The sequence below is a fragment of the Ochotona princeps genome, chromosome Y (genome assembly GCF_030435755.1).
Source record: "Ochotona princeps isolate mOchPri1 chromosome Y, mOchPri1.hap1, whole genome shotgun sequence".
NCBI lineage: Eukaryota > Metazoa > Chordata > Mammalia > Lagomorpha > Ochotonidae > Ochotona > Ochotona princeps.
In genome coordinates, this window is record NC_080866.1 from 2774445 (window position 1) to 2794445 (window position 20001).

The window sequence follows — 20001 nt, forward strand, 5'->3', positions numbered from 1 at the left end:
AGTTAGAACTCAGAACTCAGATTTTGGAACTCAGAAGGCAGGTTTCAAAACTCAGCAATCAGAAGTCTGAATTCAGAACTTATAATTTAGAACTCAGAACTCAGCTTTCAGAGCTCATAATACAGATCTCAGTGCTCAGAATTCTGAAGTCAGAACTCAGAACTCAGTATTCAATGCAGAATTCAGAACTCAAAGCTCATCATTTCGAACTTCGGATTCAGAAGACAGAACTCAGAACTCTGTGATCACAATTCAGAATTCAGGACTCAGAAATCGGAACTCAGTAATCAATGCGGAATTCAGAACTCAGAAATCACAAGTCAGAATTCAGAACTCAGAACTCTTAATTCAGAACTCAGAAATTAGAACTCCAAATTCAGTATTCGAAATTGAGCACTCAGAATGTACAGCTTCAAACTCAAATCTCAGAATGCAGATATCAGAATACAGAACTCAGAATTCCCAAACTCGAATTCTGAATTCAGAATTCACAGCTTAGTGTTCAGAACTCAGAACGCAGAACTCAGAATTTCCAATTCAGAACTCAGCCCTTAGAACGTAGTACTCAGAACTCAGATGTTACAATTCAGACTTTAGAATGTAGCACTCAGAAATCAGAATCTGAATGCAGAACTCAGAATTCTAAATTCAGAACGCAGAGTTCAGAAATTAGAGCTCAGTATTCAGAACCACAATTCCCAACCCGGAACTCAAAACTCAAAAATCAGAACTCAGTGTTGAGAACTAGAAACTCAGAACTCAGAATGCAGACTGCAGAACGAAGAATCCGTATTCAGAATCAGATTTCGCAACCCTCAATTCAGACCTCAGACATCAAAACGCAGAATTCAGAGATCCGGACTCAGAATTCAGAAGTTAGAACTCAGAACTCAGATTTTGGAACTCAGAAGGCAGGTTTCAAAACTCAGCAATCAGAAGTCTGAATTCAGAACTTATAATTTAGAACTCAGAACTCAGCTTTCAGAGCTCATAATACAGATCTCAGTGCTCAGAATTCTGAAGTCAGAACTCAGAACTCAGTATTCAATGCAGAATTCAGAACTCAAAGCTCATCATTTCGAACTTAGGATTCAGAAGACAGAACTCAGAACTCTGTGATCACAATTCAGAATTCAGGACTCAGAAATCGCAACTCAGTAATCAATGCGGAATTCAGAACTCAGAAATCACAAGTCAGAATTCAGAACTCAGAACTCTTAATTCAGAACTCAGAAATTAGAACTCCAAATTCAGTATTCGAAATTGAGCACTCAGAATGTATAGCTTCAAACTCAAATCTCAGAATGCAGATATCAGAATACAGAACTCAGAATTCCCAAACTCGAATTCTGAATTCAGAATTCACAGCTTAGTGTTCAGAACTCAGAACGCAGAACTCAGAATTTCCAATTCAGAACTCAGCCCTTAGAACGTAGTACTCAGAACTCAGATGTTACAATTAAGAATTTAGAATGTAGCACTCAGAAATCAGAATCTGAATGCAGAACTCAGAATTCTAAATTCAGAACGCAGAGTTCAGAAATTAGAGCTCAGTATTCAGAACCACAATTCCCAACCCGGAACTCAAAACTCAAAAATCAGAACTCAGTGTTGAGAACTAGAAACTCAGAACTCAGAATGCAGCATGCAGAATGCAGAACGAAGAATCCGTATTCAGAATCAGATTTCGCAACCCTCAATTCAGACCTCAGACATCAAAACGCAGAATTCAGAGATCCGGACTCAGAATTCAGAAGTTAGAACTCAGAACTCAGATTTTGGAACTCAGAAGGCAGGTTTCAAAACTCAGCAATCAGAAGTCTGAATTCAGAACTTATAATTTAGAACTCAGAACTCAGCTTTCAGAGCTCATAATACAGATCTCAGTGCTCAGAATTCTGAAGTCAGAACTCAGAACTCAGTATTCAATGCAGAATTCAGAACTCAAAGCCCATCATTTCGAACTTAGGATTCAGAAGACAGAACTCAGAACTCTGTGATCACAATTCAGAATTCAGGACTCAGAAATCGGAACTCAGTAATCAATGCGGAATTCAGAACTCAGAAATCACAAGTCAGAATTCAGAACTCAGAACTCTTAATTCAGAACTCAGAAATTAGAACTCCAAATTCAGTATTCGAAATTGAGCACTCAGAATGTACAGCTTCAAACTCAAATCTCAGAATGCAGATATCAGAATACGGAACTCAGAATTCCCAAACTCGAATTCTGAATTCAGAATTCACAGCTTAGTGTTCAGAACTCAGAACGCAGAACTCAGAATTTCCAATTCAGAACTCAGCCCTTAGAACGTAGTACTCAGAACTCAGATGTTACAATTCAGAATTTAGAATGTAGCACTCAGAAATCAGAATCTGAATGCAGAACTCAGAATTCTACATTCAGAACGCAGAGTTCAGAAATTAGAGCTCAGTATTCAGAACCACAATTCCCAACCCGGAACTCAAAACTCAAAAATCAGAACTCAGTGTTGAGAACTAGAAACTCAGAACTCAGAATGCAGCATGCAGAATGCAGAACGAAGAATCCGTATTCAGAATCAGATTTCGCAACCCTCAATTCAGACCTCAGACATCAAAACGCAGAATTCAGAGATCCGGACTCAGAATTCAGAAGTTAGAACTCAGAACTCAGATTTTGGAACTCAGAAGGCAGGTTTCAAAACTCAGCAATCAGAAGTCTGAATTCAGAACTTATAATTTAGAACTCAGAACTCAGCTTTCAGAGCTCATAATACAGATCTCAGTGCTCAGAATTCTGAAGTCAGAACTCAGAACTCAGTATTCAATGCAGAATTCAGAACTCAAAGCTCATCATTTCGAACTTCGGATTCAGAAGACAGAACTCAGAACTCTGTGATCACAATTCAGAATTCAGGACTCAGAAATCGGAACTCAGTAATCAATGCGGAATTCAGAACTCAGAAATCACAAGTCAGAATTCAGAACTCAGAACTCTTAATTCAGAACTCAGAAATTAGAACTCCAAATTCAGTATTCGAAATTGAGCACTCAGAATGTACAGCTTCAAACTCAAATCTCAGAATGCAGATATCAGAATACAGAACTCAGAATTCCCAAACTCGAATTCTGAATTCAGAATTCACAGCTTAGTGTTCAGAACTCAGAACGCAGAACTCAGAATTTCCAATTCAGAACTCAGCCCTTAGAACGTAGTACTCAGAACTCAGATGTTACAATTCAGACTTTAGAATGTAGCACTCAGAAATCAGAATCTGAATGCAGAACTCAGAATTCTAAATTCAGAACGCAGAGTTCAGAAATTAGAGCTCAGTATTCAGAACCACAATTCCCAACCCGGAACTCAAAACTCAAAAATCAGAACTCAGTGTTGAGAACTAGAAACTCAGAACTCAGAATGCAGACTGCAGAACGAAGAATCCGTATTCAGAATCAGATTTCGCAACCCTCAATTCAGACCTCAGACATCAAAACGCAGAATTCAGAGATCCGGACTCAGAATTCAGAAGTTAGAACTCAGAACTCAGATTTTGGAACTCAGAAGGCAGGTTTCAAAACTCAGCAATCAGAAGTCTGAATTCAGAACTTATAATTTAGAACTCAGAACTCAGCTTTCAGAGCTCATAATACAGATCTCAGTGCTCAGAATTCTGAAGTCAGAACTCAGAACTCAGTATTCAATGCAGAATTCAGAACTCAAAGCTCATCATTTCGAACTTAGGATTCAGAAGACAGAACTCAGAACTCTGTGATCACAATTCAGAATTCAGGACTCAGAAATCGCAACTCAGTAATCAATGCGGAATTCAGAACTCAGAAATCACAAGTCAGAATTCAGAACTCAGAACTCTTAATTCAGAACTCAGAAATTAGAACTCCAAATTCAGTATTCGAAATTGAGCACTCAGAATGTATAGATTCAAACTCAAATCTCAGAATGCAGATATCAGAATACAGAACTCAGAATTCCCAAACTCGAATTCTGAATTCAGAATTCACAGCTTAGTGTTCAGAACTCAGAACGCAGAACTCAGAATTTCCAATTCAGAACTCAGCCCTTAGAACGTAGTACTCAGAACTCAGATGTTACAATTAAGAATTTAGAATGTAGCACTCAGAAATCAGAATCTGAATGCAGAACTCAGAATTCTAAATTCAGAACGCAGAGTTCAGAAATTAGAGCTCAGTATTCAGAACCACAATTCCCAACCCGGAACTCAAAACTCAAAAATCAGAACTCAGTGTTGAGAACTAGAAACTCAGAACTCAGAATGCAGCATGCAGAATGCAGAACGAAGAATCCGTATTCAGAATCAGATTTCGCAACCCTCAATTCAGACCTCAGACATCAAAACGCAGAATTCAGAGATCCGGACTCAGAATTCAGAAGTTAGAACTCAGAACTCAGATTTTGGAACTCAGAAGGCAGGTTTCAAAACTCAGCAATCAGAAGTCTGAATTCAGAACTTATAATTTAGAACTCAGAACTCAGCTTTCAGAGCTCATAATACAGATCTCAGTGCTCAGAATTCTGAAGTCAGAACTCAGAACTCAGTATTCAATGCAGAATTCAGAACTCAAAGCCCATCATTTCGAACTTAGGATTCAGAAGACAGAACTCAGAACTCTGTGATCACAATTCAGAATTCAGGACTCAGAAATCGGAACTCAGTAATCAATGCGGAATTCAGAACTCAGAAATCACAAGTCAGAATTCAGAACTCAGAACTCTTAATTCAGAACTCAGAAATTAGAACTCCAAATTCAGTATTCGAAATTGAGCACTCAGAATGTACAGCTTCAAACTCAAATCTCAGAATGCAGATATCAGAATACGGAACTCAGAATTCCCAAACTCGAATTCTGAATTCAGAATTCACAGCTTAGTGTTCAGAACTCAGAACGCAGAACTCAGAATTTCCAATTCAGAACTCAGCCCTTAGAACGTAGTACTCAGAACTCAGATGTTACAATTCAGAATTTAGAATGTAGCACTCAGAAATCAGAATCTGAATGCAGAACTCAGAATTCTACATTCAGAACGCAGAGTTCAGAAATTAGAGCTCAGTATTCAGAACCACAATTCCCAACCCGGAACTCAAAACTCAAAAATCAGAACTCAGTGTTGAGAACTAGAAACTCAGAACTCAGAATGCAGCATGCAGAATGCAGAACGAAGAATCCGTATTCAGAATCAGATTTCGCAACCCTCAATTCAGACCTCAGACATCAAAACGCAGAATTCAGAGATCCGGACTCAGAATTCAGAAGTTAGAACTCAGAACTCAGATTTTGGAACTCAGAAGGCAGGTTTCAAAACTCAGCAATCAGAAGTCTGAATTCAGAACTTATAATTTAGAACTCAGAACTCAGCTTTCAGAGCTCATAATACAGATCTCAGTGCTCAGAATTCTGAAGTCAGAACTCAGAACTCAGTATTCAATGCAGAATTCAGAACTCAAAGCTCATCATTTCGAACTTAGGATTCAGAAGACAGAACTCAGAACTCTGTGATCACAATTCAGAATTCAGGACTCAGAAATCGGAACTCAGTAATCAATGCGGAATTCAGAACTCAGAAATCACAAGTCAGAATTCAGAACTCAGAACTCTTAATTCAGAACTCAGAAATTAGAACTCCAAATTCAGTATTCGAAATTGAGCACTCAGAATGTACAGCTTCAAACTCAAATCTCAGAATGCAGATATCAGAATACAGAACTCAGAATTCCCAAACTCGAATTCTGAATTCAGAATTCACAGCTTAGTGTTCAGAACTCAGAACGCAGAACTCAGAATTTCCAATTCAGAACTCAGCCCTTAGAACGTAGTACTCAGAACTCAGATGTTACAATTCAGACTTTAGAATGTAACACTCAGAAATCAGAATCTGAATGCAGAACTCAGAATTCTAAATTCAGAACGCAGAGTTCAGAAATTAGAGCTCAGTATTCAGAACCACAATTCCCAACCCGGAACTCAAAACTCAAAAATCAGAACTCAGTGTTGAGAACTAGAAACTCAGAACTCAGAATGCAGAATGCAGAACGAAGAATCCGTATTCAGAATCAGATTTCGCAACCCTCAATTCAGACCTCAGACATCAAAACGCAGAATTCAGAGATCCGGACTCAGAATTCAGAAGTTAGAACTCAGAACTCAGATTTTGGAACTCAGAAGGCAGGTTTCAAAACTCAGCAATCAGAAGTCTGAATTCAGAACTTATAATTTAGAACTCAGAACTCAGCTTTCAGAGCTCATAATACAGATCTCAGTGCTCAGAATTCTGAAGTCAGAACTCAGAACTCAGTATTCAATGCAGAATTCAGAACTCAAAGCTCATCATTTCGAACTTAGGATTCAGAAGACAGAACTCAGAACTCTGTGATCACAATTCAGAATTCAGGACTCAGAAATCGGAACTCAGTAATCAATGCGGAATTCAGAACTCAGAAATCACAAGTCAGAATTCAGAACTCAGAACTCTTAATTCAGAACTCAGAAATTAGAACTCCAAATTCAGTATTCGAAATTGAGCACTCAGAATGTATAGCTTCAAACTCAAATCTCAGAATGCAGATATCAGAATACAGAACTCAGAATTCCCAAACTCGAATTCTGAATTCAGAATTCACAGCTTAGTGTTCAGAACTCAGAACGCAGAACTCAGAATTTCCAATTCAGAACTCAGCCCTTAGAACGTAGTACTCAGAACTCAGATGTTACAATTCAGAATTTAGAATGTAGCACTCAGAAATCAGAATCTGAATGCAGAACTCAGAATTCTACATTCAGAACGCAGAGTTCAGAAATTAGAGCTCAGTATTCAGAACCACAATTCCCAACCCGGAACTCAAAACTCAAAAATCAGAACTCAGTGTTGAGAACTAGAAACTCAGAATGCAGCATGCAGAATGCAGAACGAAGAATCCGTATTCAGAATCAGATTTCGCAACCCTCAATTCAGACCTCAGACATCAAAACGCAGAATTCAGAGATCCGGACTCAGAATTCAGAAGTTAGAACTCAGAACTCAGATTTTGGAACTCAGAAGGCAGGTTTCAAAACTCAGCAATCAGAAGTCTGAATTCAGAACTTATAATTTAGAACTCAGAACTCAGCTTTCAGAGCTCATAATACAGATCTCAGTGCTCAGAATTCTGAAGTCAGAACTCAGAACTCAGTATTCAATGCAGAATTCAGAACTCAAAGCCCATCATTTCGAACTTAGGATTCAGAAGACAGAACTCAGAACTCTGTGATCACAATTCAGAATTCAGGACTCAGAAATCGGAACTCAGTAATCAATGCGGAATTCAGAACTCAGAAATCACAAGTCAGAATTCAGAACTCAGAACTCTTAATTCAGAACTCAGAAATTAGAACTCCAAATTCAGTATTCGAAATTGAGCACTCAGAATGTACAGCTTCAAACTCAAATCTCAGAATGCAGATATCAGAATACGGAACTCAGAATTCCCAAACTCGAATTCTGAATTCAGAATTCACAGCTTAGTGTTCAGAACTCAGAACGCAGAACTCAGAATTTCCAATTCAGAACTCAGCCCTTAGAACGTAGTACTCAGAACTCAGATGTTACAATTCAGACTTTAGAATGTAGCACTCAGAAATCAGAATCTGAATGCAGAACTCAGAATTCTACATTCAGAACGCAGAGTTCAGAAATTAGAGCTCAGTATTCAGAACCACAATTCCCAACCCGGAACTCAAAACTCAAAAATCAGAACTCAGTGTTGAGAACTAGAAACTCAGAACTCAGAACTCAGAATGCAGAATGCAGAACGAAGAATCCGTATTCAGAATCAGATTTCGCAACCCTCAATTCAGACCTCAGACATCAAAACGCAGAATTCAGAGATCCGGACTCAGAATTCAGAAGTTAGAACTCAGAACTCAGATTTTGGAACTCAGAAGGCAGGTTTCAAAACTCAGCAATCAGAAGTCTGAATTCAGAACTTATAATTTAGAACTCAGAACTCAGCTTTCAGAGCTCATAATACAGATCTCAGTGCTCAGAATTCTGAAGTCAGAACTCAGAACTCAGTATTCAATACAGAATTCAGAACTTAAGCTCATCATTTCGAACTTCGGATTCAGAAGACAGAACTCAGAACTCTGTGATCACAATTCAGAATTCAGGACTCAGAAATCGCAACTCAGTAATCAATGCGGAATTCAGAACTCAGAAATCACAAGTCAGAATTCAGAACTCAGAACTCTTAATTCAGAACTCAGATTAGAACTTCAAATTCAGTATTCGAAATTGAGCACTCAGAATGTACAGCTTCAAACTCAAATCTCAGAATTCAGAAGTTAGAACTCAGAACTCAGATTTTGGAACTCAGAAGGCAGGTTTCAAAACTCAGCAATCAGAAGTCTGAATTCAGAACTTATAATTTAGAACTCAGAACTCAGCTTTCAGAGCTCATAATACAGATCTCAGTGCTCAGAATTCTGAAGTCAGAACTCAGAACTCAGTATTCAATGCAGAATTCAGAACTCAAAGCTCATCATTTCGAACTTAGGATTCAGAAGACAGAACTCAGAACTCTGTGATCACAATTCAGAATTCAGGACTCAGAAATCGGAACTCAGTAATCAATGCGGAATTCAGAACTCAGAAATTAGAACTCCAAATTCAGTATTCGAAATTGAGCACTCAGAATGTACAGCTTCAAACTCAAATCTCAGAATGCAGATATCAGAATACAGAACTCAGAATTCCCAAACTCGAATTCTGAATTCAGAATTCACAGCTTAGTGTTCAGAACTCAGAACACAGAACTCAGAATTTCCAATTCAGAACTCAGCCCTTAGAACGTAGTACTCAGAACTCAGATGTTACAATTCAGACTTTAGAATGTAGCACTCAGAAATCAGAATCTGAATGCAGAACTCAGAATTCTAAATTCAGAACGCAGAGTTCAGAAATTAGAGCTCAGTATTCAGAACCACAATTCCCAACCCGGAACTCAAAACTCAAAAATCAGAACTCAGTGTTGAGAACTAGAAACTCAGAACTCAGAATGCAGAATGCAGAACGAAGAATCCGTATTCAGAATCAGATTTCGCAACCCTCAATTCAGACCTCAGACATCAAAACGCAGAATTCAGAGATCCGGACTCAGAATTCAGAAGTTAGAACTCAGAACTCAGATTTTGGAACTCAGAAGGCAGGTTTCAAAACTCAGCAATCAGAAGTCTGAATTCAGAACTTATAATTTAGAACTCAGAACTCAGCTTTCAGAGCTCATAATACAGATCTCAGTGCTCAGAATTCTGAAGTCAGAACTCAGAACTCAGTATTCAATGCAGAATTCAGAACTCAAAGCCCATCATTTCGAACTTCGGATTCAGAAGACAGAACTCAGAACTCTGTGATCACAATATAGAATTCAGGACTCAGAAATCGGAACTCAGTAATCAATGCGGAATTCAGAACTCAGAAATCACAAGTCAGAATTCAGAACTCAGAACTCTTAATTCAGAACTCAGAAATTAGAACTCCAAATTCAGTATTTGAAATTGAGCACTCAGAATGTACAGCTTCAAACTCAAATCTCAGAATGCAGATATCAGAATACAGAACTCAGAATTCCCAAACTCGAATTCTGAATTCAGAATTCACAGCTTAGTGTTCAGAACTCAGAACGCAGAACTCAGAATTTCCAATTCAGAACTCAGCCCTTAGAACGTAGTACTCAGAACTCAGATGTTACAATTCAGAATTTAGAATGTAGCACTCAGAAATCAGAATCTGAATGCAGAACTCAGAATTCTAAATTCAGAACGCAGAGTTCAGAAATTAGAGCTCAGTATTCAGAACCACAATTCCCAACCCGGAACTCAAAACTCAAAAATCAGAACTCAGTGTTGAGAACTAGAAACTCAGAACTCAGAATGCAGACTGCAGAACGAAGAATCCGTATTCAGAATCAGATTTCGCAACCCTCAATTCAGACCTCAGACATCAAAACGCAGAATTCAGAGATCCGGACTCAGAATTCAGAAGTTAGAACTCAGAACTCAGATTTTGGAACTCAGAAGGCAGGTTTCAAAACTCAGCAATCAGAAGTCTGAATTCAGAACTTATAATTTAGAACTCAGAACTCAGCTTTCAGAGCTCATAATACAGATCTCAGTGCTCAGAATTCTGAAGTCAGAACTCAGAACTCAGTATTCAATACAGAATTCAGAACTCAAACCTCATCATTTCGAACTTCGGATTCAGAAGACAGAACTCAGAACTCTGTGATCACAATTCAGAATTCAGGACTCAGAAATCGCAACTCAGAAATCAATGCGGAATTCAGAACTCAGAAATCACAAGTCAGAATTCAGAACTCAGAACTCTTAATTCAGAACTCAGAAATTAGAACTCCAAATTCAGTATTCGAAATTGAGCACTCAGAATGTACAGCTTCAAACTCAAATCTCAGAATTCAGAAGTTAGAACTCAGAACTCAGATTTTGGAACTCAGAAGGCAGGTTTCAAAACTCAGCAATCAGAAGTCTGAATTCAGAACTTATAATTTAGAACTCAGAACTCAGCTTTCAGAGCTCATAATACAGATCTCAGTGCTCAGAATTCTGAAGTCAGAACTCAGAACTCAGTATTCAATGCAGAATTCAGAACTCAAAGCTCATCATTTCGAACTTAGGATTCAGAAGACAGAACTCAGAACTCTGTGATCACAATTCAGAATTCAGGACTCAGAAATCGGAACTCAGTAATCAATGCGGAATTCAGAACTCAGAAATTAGAACTCCAAATTCAGTATTCGAAATTGAGCACTCAGAATGTACAGCTTCAAACTCAAATCTCAGAATGCAGATATCAGAATACAGAACTCAGAATTCCCAAACTCGAATTCTGAATTCAGAATTCACAGCTTAGTGTTCAGAACTCAGAACGCAGAACTCAGAATTTCCAATTCAGAACTCAGCCCTTAGAACGTAGTACTCAGAACTTAGATGTTACAATTCAGAATTTAGAATGTAGCACTCAGAAATCAGAATCTGAATGCAGAACTCAGAATTCTAAATTCAGAACGCAGAGTTCAGAAATTAGAGCTCAGTATTCAGAACCACAATTCCCAACCCGGAACTCAAAACTCAAAAATCAGAACTCAGTGTTGAGAACTAGAAACTCAGAACTCAGAATGCAGAATGCAGAACGAAGAATCCTTATTCAGAATCAGATTTCGCAACCCTCAATTCAGACCTCAGACATCAAAACGCAGAATTCAGAGATCCGGACTCAGAATTCAGAAGTTAGAACTCAGAACTCAGATTTTGGAACTCAGAAGGCAGGTTTCAAAACTCAGCAATCAGAAGTCTGAATTCAGAACTTATAATTTAGAACTCAGAACTCAGCTTTCAGAGCTCATAATACAGATCTCAGTGCTCAGAATTCTGAAGTCAGAACTCAGAACTCAGTATTCAATGCAGAATTCAGAACTCAAAGCTCATCATTTCGAACTTAGGATTCAGAAGACAGAACTCAGAACTCTGTGATCACAATTCAGAATTCAGGACTCAGAAATCGGAACTCAGTAATCAATGCGGAATTCAGAACTCAGAAATCACAAGTCAGAATTCAGAACTCAGAACTCTTAATTCAGAACTCAGAAATTAGAACTCCAAATTCAGTATTCGAAATTGAGCACTCAGAATGTACAGCTTCAAACTCAAATCTCAGAATGCAGATATCAGAATACAGAACTCAGAATTCCCAAACTCGAATTCTGAATTCAGAATTCACAGCTTAGTGTTCAGAACTCAGAACGCAGAACTCAGAATTTCCAATTCAGAACTCAGCCCTTAGAACGTAGTACTCAGAACTCAGATGTTACAATTCAGACTTTAGAATGTAGCACTCAGAAATCAGAATCTGAATGCAGAACTCAGAATTCTAAATTCAGAATGCAGAGTTCAGAAATTAGAGCTCAGTATTCAGAACCACAATTCCCAACCCGGAACTCAAAGCTCAAAAATCAGAACTCAGTGTTGAGAACTAGAAACTCAGAACTCAGACTGCAGAATGCAGAACGAAGAATCCGTATTCAGAATCAGATTTCGCAACCCTCAATTCAGACCTCAGACATCAAAATGCAGAATTCAGAGATCCGGACTCAGAATTCAGAAGTTAGAACTCAGAACTCAGATTTTGGAACTCAGAAGGCAGGTTTCAAAACTCAGCAATCAGAAGTCTGAATTCAGAACTTATAATTTAGAACTCAGAACTCAGCTTTCAGAGCTCATAATACAGATCTCAGTGCTCAGAATTCTGAAGTCAGAACTCAGAACTCAGTATTCAATGCAGAATTCAGAACTCAAAGCCCATCATTTCGAACTTAGGATTCAGAAGACAGAACTCAGAACTCTGTGATCACAATATAGAATTCAGGACTCAGAAATCGGAACTCAGTAATCAATGCGGAATTCAGAACTCAGAAATCACAAGTCAGAATTCAGAACTCAGAACTCTTAATTCAGAACTCAGAAATTAGAACTCCAAATTCAGTATTTGAAATTGAGCACTCAGAATGTACAGCTTCAAACTCAAATCTCAGAATGCAGATATCAGAATACAGAACTCAGAATTCCCAAACTCGAATTCTGAATTCAGAATTCACAGCTTAGTGTTCAGAACTCAGAACGCAGAACTCAGAATTTCCAATTCAGAACTCAGCCCTTAGAACGTAGTACTCAGAACTCAGATGTTACAATTCAGAATTTAGAATGTAGCACTCAGAAATCAGAATCTGAATGCAGAACTCAGAATTCTAAATTCAGAACGCAGAGTTCAGAAATTAGAGCTCAGTATTCAGAACCACAATTCCCAACCCGGAACTCAAAACTCAAAAATCAGAACTCAGTGTTGAGAACTAGAAACTCAGAACTCAGAATGCAGCATGCAGAATGCAGAACGAAGAATCCGTATTCAGAATCAGATTTCGCAACCCTCAATTCAGACCTCAGACATCAAAACGCAGAATTCAGAGATCCGGACTCAGAATTCAGAAGTTAGAACTCAGAACTCAGATTTTGGAACTCAGAAGGCAGGTTTCAAAACTCAGCAATCAGAAGTCTGAATTCAGAACTTATAATTTAGAACTCAGAACTCAGCTTTCAGAGCTCATAATACAGATCCCAGTGCTCAGAATTCTGAAGTCAGAACTCAGAACTCAGTATTCAATACAGAATTCAGAACTCAAAGCTCATCATTTCGAACTTCGGATTCAGAAGACAGAACTCAGAACTCTGTGATCACAATATAGAATTCAGGACTCAGAAATCGCAACTCAGAAATCAATGCGGAATTCAGAACTCAGAAATCACAAGTCAGAATTCAGAACTCAGAACTCTTAATTCAGAACTCAGAAATTAGAACTCCAAATTCAGTATTCGAAATTGAGCACTCAGAATGTACAGCTTCAAACTCAAATCTCAGAATTCAGAAGTTAGAACTCAGAACTCAGATTTTGGAACTCAGAAGGCAGGTTTCAAAACTCAGCAATCAGAAGTCTGAATTCAGAACTTATAATTTAGAACTCAGAACTCAGCTTTCAGAGCTCATAATACAGATCTCAGTGCTCAGAATTCTGAAGTCAGAACTCAGAACTCAGTATTCAATGCAGAATTCAGAACTCAAAGCTCATCATTTCGAACTTAGGATTCAGAAGACAGAACTCAGAACTCCGTGATCACAATTCAGAATTCAGGACTCAGAAATCGGAACTCAGTAATCAATGCGGAATTCAGAACTCAGAAATCACAAGTCAGAATTCAGAACTCAGAACTCTTAATTCAGAACTCAGAAATTAGAACTCCAAATTCAGTATTCGAAATTGAGCACTCAGAATGTACAGCTTCAAACTCAAATCTCAGAATGCAGATATCAGAATACAGAACTCAGAATTCCCAAACTCGAATTCTGAATTCAGAATTCACAGCTTAGTGTTCAGAACTCAGAACGCAGAACTCAGAATTTCCAATTCAGAACTCAGCCCTTAGAACGTAGTACTCAGAACTCAGATGTTACAATTCAGACTTTAGAATGTAGCACTCAGAAATCAGAATCTGAATGCAGAACTCAGAATTCTAAATTCAGAACGCAGAGTTCAGAAATTAGAGCTCAGTATTCAGAACCACAATTCCCAACCCGGAACTCAAAACTCAAAAATCAGAACTCAGTGTTGAGAACTAGAAACTCAGAATGCAGCATGCAGAATGCAGAACGAAGAATCCGTATTCAGAATCAGATTTCGCAACCCTCAATTCAGACCTCAGACATCAAAACGCAGAATTCAGAGATCCGGACTCAGAATTCAGAAGTTAGAACTCAGAACTCAGATTTTGGAACTCAGAAGGCAGGTTTCAAAACTCAGCAATCAGAAGTCTGAATTCAGAACTTATAATTTAGAACTCAGAACTCAGCTTTCAGAGCTCATAATACAGATCTCAGTGCTCAGAATTCTGAAGTCAGAACTCAGAACTCAGTATTCAATACAGAATTCAGAACTCAAAGCTCATCATTTCGAACTTAGGATTCAGAAGACAGAACTCAGAACTCTGTGATCACAATTCAGAATTCAGGACTCAGAAATCGGAACTCAGTAATCAATGCGGAATTCAGAACTCAGAAATCACAAGTCAGAATTCAGAACTCAGAACTCTTAATTCAGAACTCAGAAATTAGAACTCCAAATTCAGTATTCGAAATTGAGCACTCAGAATGTACAGCTTCAAACTCAAATCTCAGAATGCAGATATCAGAATACGGAACTCAGAATTCCCAAACTCGAATTCTGAATTCAGAATTCACAACTTAGTGTTCAGAACTCAGAAAGCAGAACTCAGAATTTCCAATTCAGAACTCAGCCCTTAGAACGTAGTACTCAGAACTCAGATGTTACAATTCAGACTTTAGAATGTAGCACTCAGAAATCAGAATCTGAATGCAGAACTCAGAATTCTACATTCAGAACGCAGAGTTCAGAAATTAGAGCTCAGTATTCAGAACCACAATTCCCAACCCGGAACTCAAAACTCAAAAATCAGAACTCAGTGTTGAGAACTAGAAACTCAGAACTCAGAATGCAGCATGCAGAATGCAGAACGAAGAATCCGTATTCAGAATCAGATTTCGCAACCCTCAATTCAGACCTCAGACATCAAAACGCAGAATTCAGAGATCCGGACTCAGAATTCAGAAGTTAGAACTCAGAACTCAGATTTTGGAACTCAGAAGGCAGGTTTCAAAACTCAGCAATCAGAAGTCTGAATTCAGAACTTATAATTTAGAACTCAGAACTCAGCTTTCAGAGCTCATAATACAGATCTCAGTGCTCAGAATTCTGAAGTCAGAAGTCAGAACTCAGTATTCAATGCAGAATTCAGAACTCAAAGCTCATCATTTCGAACTTCGGATTCAGAAGACAGAACTCAGAACTCTGTGATCACAATTCAGAATTCAGGACTCAGAAATCGGAACTCAGTAATCAATGCGGAATTCAGAACTCAGAAATCACAAGTCAGAATTCAGAACTCAGAACTCTTAATTCAGAACTCAGAAATTAGAACTCCAAATTCAGTATTCGAAATTGAGCACTCAGAATGTACAGCTTCAAACTCAAATCTCAGAATGCAGATATCAGAATACAGAACTCAGAATTCCCAAACTCGAATTCTGAATTCAGAATTCACAGCTTAGTGTTCAGAACTCAGAACGCAGAACTCAGAATTTCCAATTCAGAACTCAGCCCTTAGAACGTAGTACTCAGAACTCAGATGTTACAATTCAGACTTTAGAATGTAGCACTCAGAAATCAGAATCTGAATGCAGAACTCAGAATTCTACATTCAGAACGCAGAGTTCAGAAATTAGAGCTCAGTATTCAGAACCACAATTCCCAACCCGGAACTCAAAACTCAAAAATCAGAACTCAGTGTTGAGAACTAGAAACTCAGAACTCAGAACTCAGAATGCAGAATGCAGAACGAAGAATCCGTATTCAGAATCCGAGATTTCGCAACCCTCAATTCAGACCTCAGACATCAAAACGCAGAATTCAGAGATCCGGACTCAGAATTCAGAAGTTAGAACTCAGAACTCAGATTTTGGAACTCAGAAGGCAGGTTTCAAAACTCAGCAATCAGAAGTCTGAATTCAGAACTTATAATTTAGAACTCAGAACTCAGCTTTCAGAGCTCATAATACAGATCTCAGTGCTCAGAATTCTGAAGTCAGAACTCAGAACTCAGTATTCAATACAGAATTCAGAACTCAAAGCTCATCATTTCGAACTTCGGATTCAGAAGACAGAACTCAGAACTCTGTGATCACAATTCAGAATTCAGGACTCAGAAATCGGAACTCAGTAATCAATGCGGAATTCAGAACTCAGAAATCACAAGTCAGAATTCAGAACTCAGAACTCTTAATTCAGAACTCAGAAATTAGAACTCCAAATTCAGTATTCGAAATTGAGCACTCAGAATGTACAGCTTCAAACTCAAATCTCAGAATTCAGAAGTTAGAACTCAGAATTCAGATTTTGGAACTCAGAAGGCAGGTTTCAAAACTCAGCAATCAGAACTCTGAATTCAGAACTTATAATTTAGAACTCAGAACTCAGCTTTCAGAGCTCATAATACAGATCTCAGTGCTCAGAATTCTGAAGTCAGAAGTCAGAACTCAGTATTCAATGCAGAATTCAGAACTCAAAGCTCATCATTTCGAACTTAGGATTCAGAAGACAGAACTCAGAACTCTGTGATCACAATTCAGAATTCAGGACTCAGAAATTGGAACTCAGTAATCAATGCGGAATTCAGAACTCAGAAATTAGAACTCCAAATTCAGTATTCGAAATTGAGCACTCAGAATGTACAGCTTCAAACTCAAATCTCAGAATGCAGATATCAGAATACAGAACTCAGAATTCCCAAACTCGAATTCTGAATTCAGAATTCACAGCTTAGTGTTCAGAACTCAGAACGCAGAACTCAGAATTTCCAATTCAGAACTCAGCCCTTAGAACGTAGTACTCAGAACTCAGATGTTACAATTCAGAATTTAGAATGTAGCACTCAGAAATCAGAATCTGAATGCAGAACTCAGAATTCTACATTCAGAACGCAGAGTTCAGAAATTAGAGCTCAGTATTCAGAACCACAATTCCCAACCCGGAACTCAAAACTCAAAAATCAGAACTCAGTGTTGAGAACTAGAAACTCAGAACTCAGAATGCAGAATGCAGAACGAAGAATCCTTATTCAGAATCAGATTTCGCAACCCTCAATTCAGACCTCAGACATCAAAACGCAGAATTCAGAGATCCGGACTCAGAATTCAGAAGTTAGAACTCAGAACTCAGATTTTGGAACTCAGAAGGCAGGTTTCAAAACTCAGCAATCAGAAGTCTGAATTCAGAACTTATAATTTAGAACTCAGAACTCAGCTTTCAGAGCTCATAATACAGATCTCAGTGCTCAGAATTCTGAAGTCAGAACTCAGAACTCAGTATTCAATACAGAATTCAGAACTCAAAGCTCATCATTTCGAACTTCGGATTCAGAAGACAGAACTCAGAACTCTGTGATCACAATTCAGAATTCAGGACTCAGAAATCGGAACTCAGTAATCAATGCGGAATTCAGAACTCAGAAATCACAAGTCAGAATTCAGAACTCAGAACTCTTAATTCAGAACTCAGAAATTAGAACTCCAAATTCAGTATTCGAAATTGAGCACTCAGAATGTACAGCTTCAAACTCAAATCTCAGAATTCAGAAGTTAGAACTCAGAACTCAGATTTTGGAACTCAGAAGGCAGGTTTCAAAACTCAGCAATCAGAACTCTGAATTCAGAACTTATAATTTAGAACTCAGAACTCAGCTTTCAGAGCTCATAATACAGATCTCAGTGCTCAGAATTCTGAAGTCAGAAGTCAGAACTCAGTATTCAATGCAGAATTCAGAACTCAAAGCTCATCATTTCGAACTTAGGATTCAGAAGACAGAACTCAGAACTCTGTGATCACAATTCAGAATTCAGGACTCAGAAATTGGAACTCAGTAATCAATGCGGAATTCAGAACTCAGAAATTAGAACTCCAAATTCAGTATTCGAAATTGAGCACTCAGAATGTACAGCTTCAAACTCAAATCTCAGAATGCAGATATCAGAATACAGAACTCAGAATTCCCAAACTCGAATTCTGAATTCAGAATTCACAGCTTAGTGTTCAGAACTCAGAACGCAGAACTCAGAATTTCCAATTCAGAACTCAGCCCTTAGAACGTAGTACTCAGAACTCAGATGTTACAATTCAGAATTTAGAATGTAGCACTCAGAAATCAGAATCTGAATGCAGAACTCAGAATTCTACATTCAGAACGCAGAGTTCAGAAATTAGAGCTCAGTATTCAGAACCACAATTCCCAACCCGGAACTCAAAACTCAAAAATCAGAACTCAGTGTTGAGAACTAGAAACTCAGAATGCAGCATGCAGAATGCAGAACGAAGAATCCGTATTCAGAATCAGATTTCGCAACCCTCAATTCAGACCTCAGACATCAAAACGCAGAATTCAGAGATCCGGACTCAGAATTCAGAAGTTAGAACTCAGAACTCAGATTTTGGAACTCAGAAGGCAGGTTTCAAAACTCAGCAATCAGAAGTCTGAATTCAGAACTTATAATTTAGAACTCAGAACTCAGCTTTCAGAGCTCATAATACAGATCTCAGTGCTCAGAATTCTGAAGTCAGAACTCAGAACTCAGTATTCAATACAGAATTCAGAACTCAAAGCTCATCATTTCGAACTTAGGATTCAGAAGACAGAACTCAGAACTCTGTGATCACAATTCAGAATTCAGGACTCAGAAATCGGAACTCAGTAATCAATGCGGAATTGTGAACTCAGAAATCACAAGTCAGAATTCAGAACTCAGAACTCTTAATTCAGAACTCAGAAATTAGAACTCCAAATTCAGTATTCGAAATTGAGCACTCAGAATGTACAGCTTCAAACTCAAATCTCAGAATGCAGATATCAGAATACGGAACTCAGAATTCCCAAACTCGAATTCTGAATTCAGAATTCACAGCTTAGTGTTCAGAACTCAGAACGCAGAACTCAGAATTTCCAATTCAGAACTCAGCCCTTAGAACGTAGTACTCAGAACTCAGATGTTACAATTAAGAATTTAGAATGTAGCACTCAGAAATCAGAATCTGAATGCAGAACTCAGAATTCTAAATTCAGAACGCAGAGTTCAGAAATTAGAGCTCAGTATTCAGAACCACAATTCCCAACCCGGAACTCAAAACTCAAAAATCAGAACTCAGTGTTGAGAACTAGAAACTCAGAACTCAGAATGCAGCATGCAGAATGCAGAACGAAGTATCCGTATTCAGAATCAGATTTCGCAACCCTCAATTCAGACCTCAGACATCAAAACGCAGAATTCAGAGATCCGGACTCAGAATTCAGAAGTTAGAACTCAGAACTCAGATTTTGGAACTCAGGAGGCAGGTTTCAAAACTCAGCAATCAGAAGTCTGAATTCAGAACTTATAATTTAGAACTCAGAACTCAGCTTTCAGAGCTCATAATACAGATCTCAGTGCTCAGAATTCTGAAGTCAGAACTCAGAACTCAGTATTCAATGCAGAATTCAGAACTCAAAGCTCATCATTTCGAACTTCGGATTCAGAAGACAGAACTCAGAACTCTGTGATCACAATTCAGAATTCAGGACTCAGAAATCGGAACTCAGTAATCAATGCGGAATTCAGAACTCAGAAATCACAAGTCAGAATTCAGAACTCAGAACTCTTAATTCAGAACTCAGAAATTAGAACTCCAAATTCAGTATTCGAAATTGAGCACTCAGAATGTACAGCTTCAAACTCAAATCTCAGAATGCAGATATCAGAATACAGAACTCAGAATTCCCAAACTC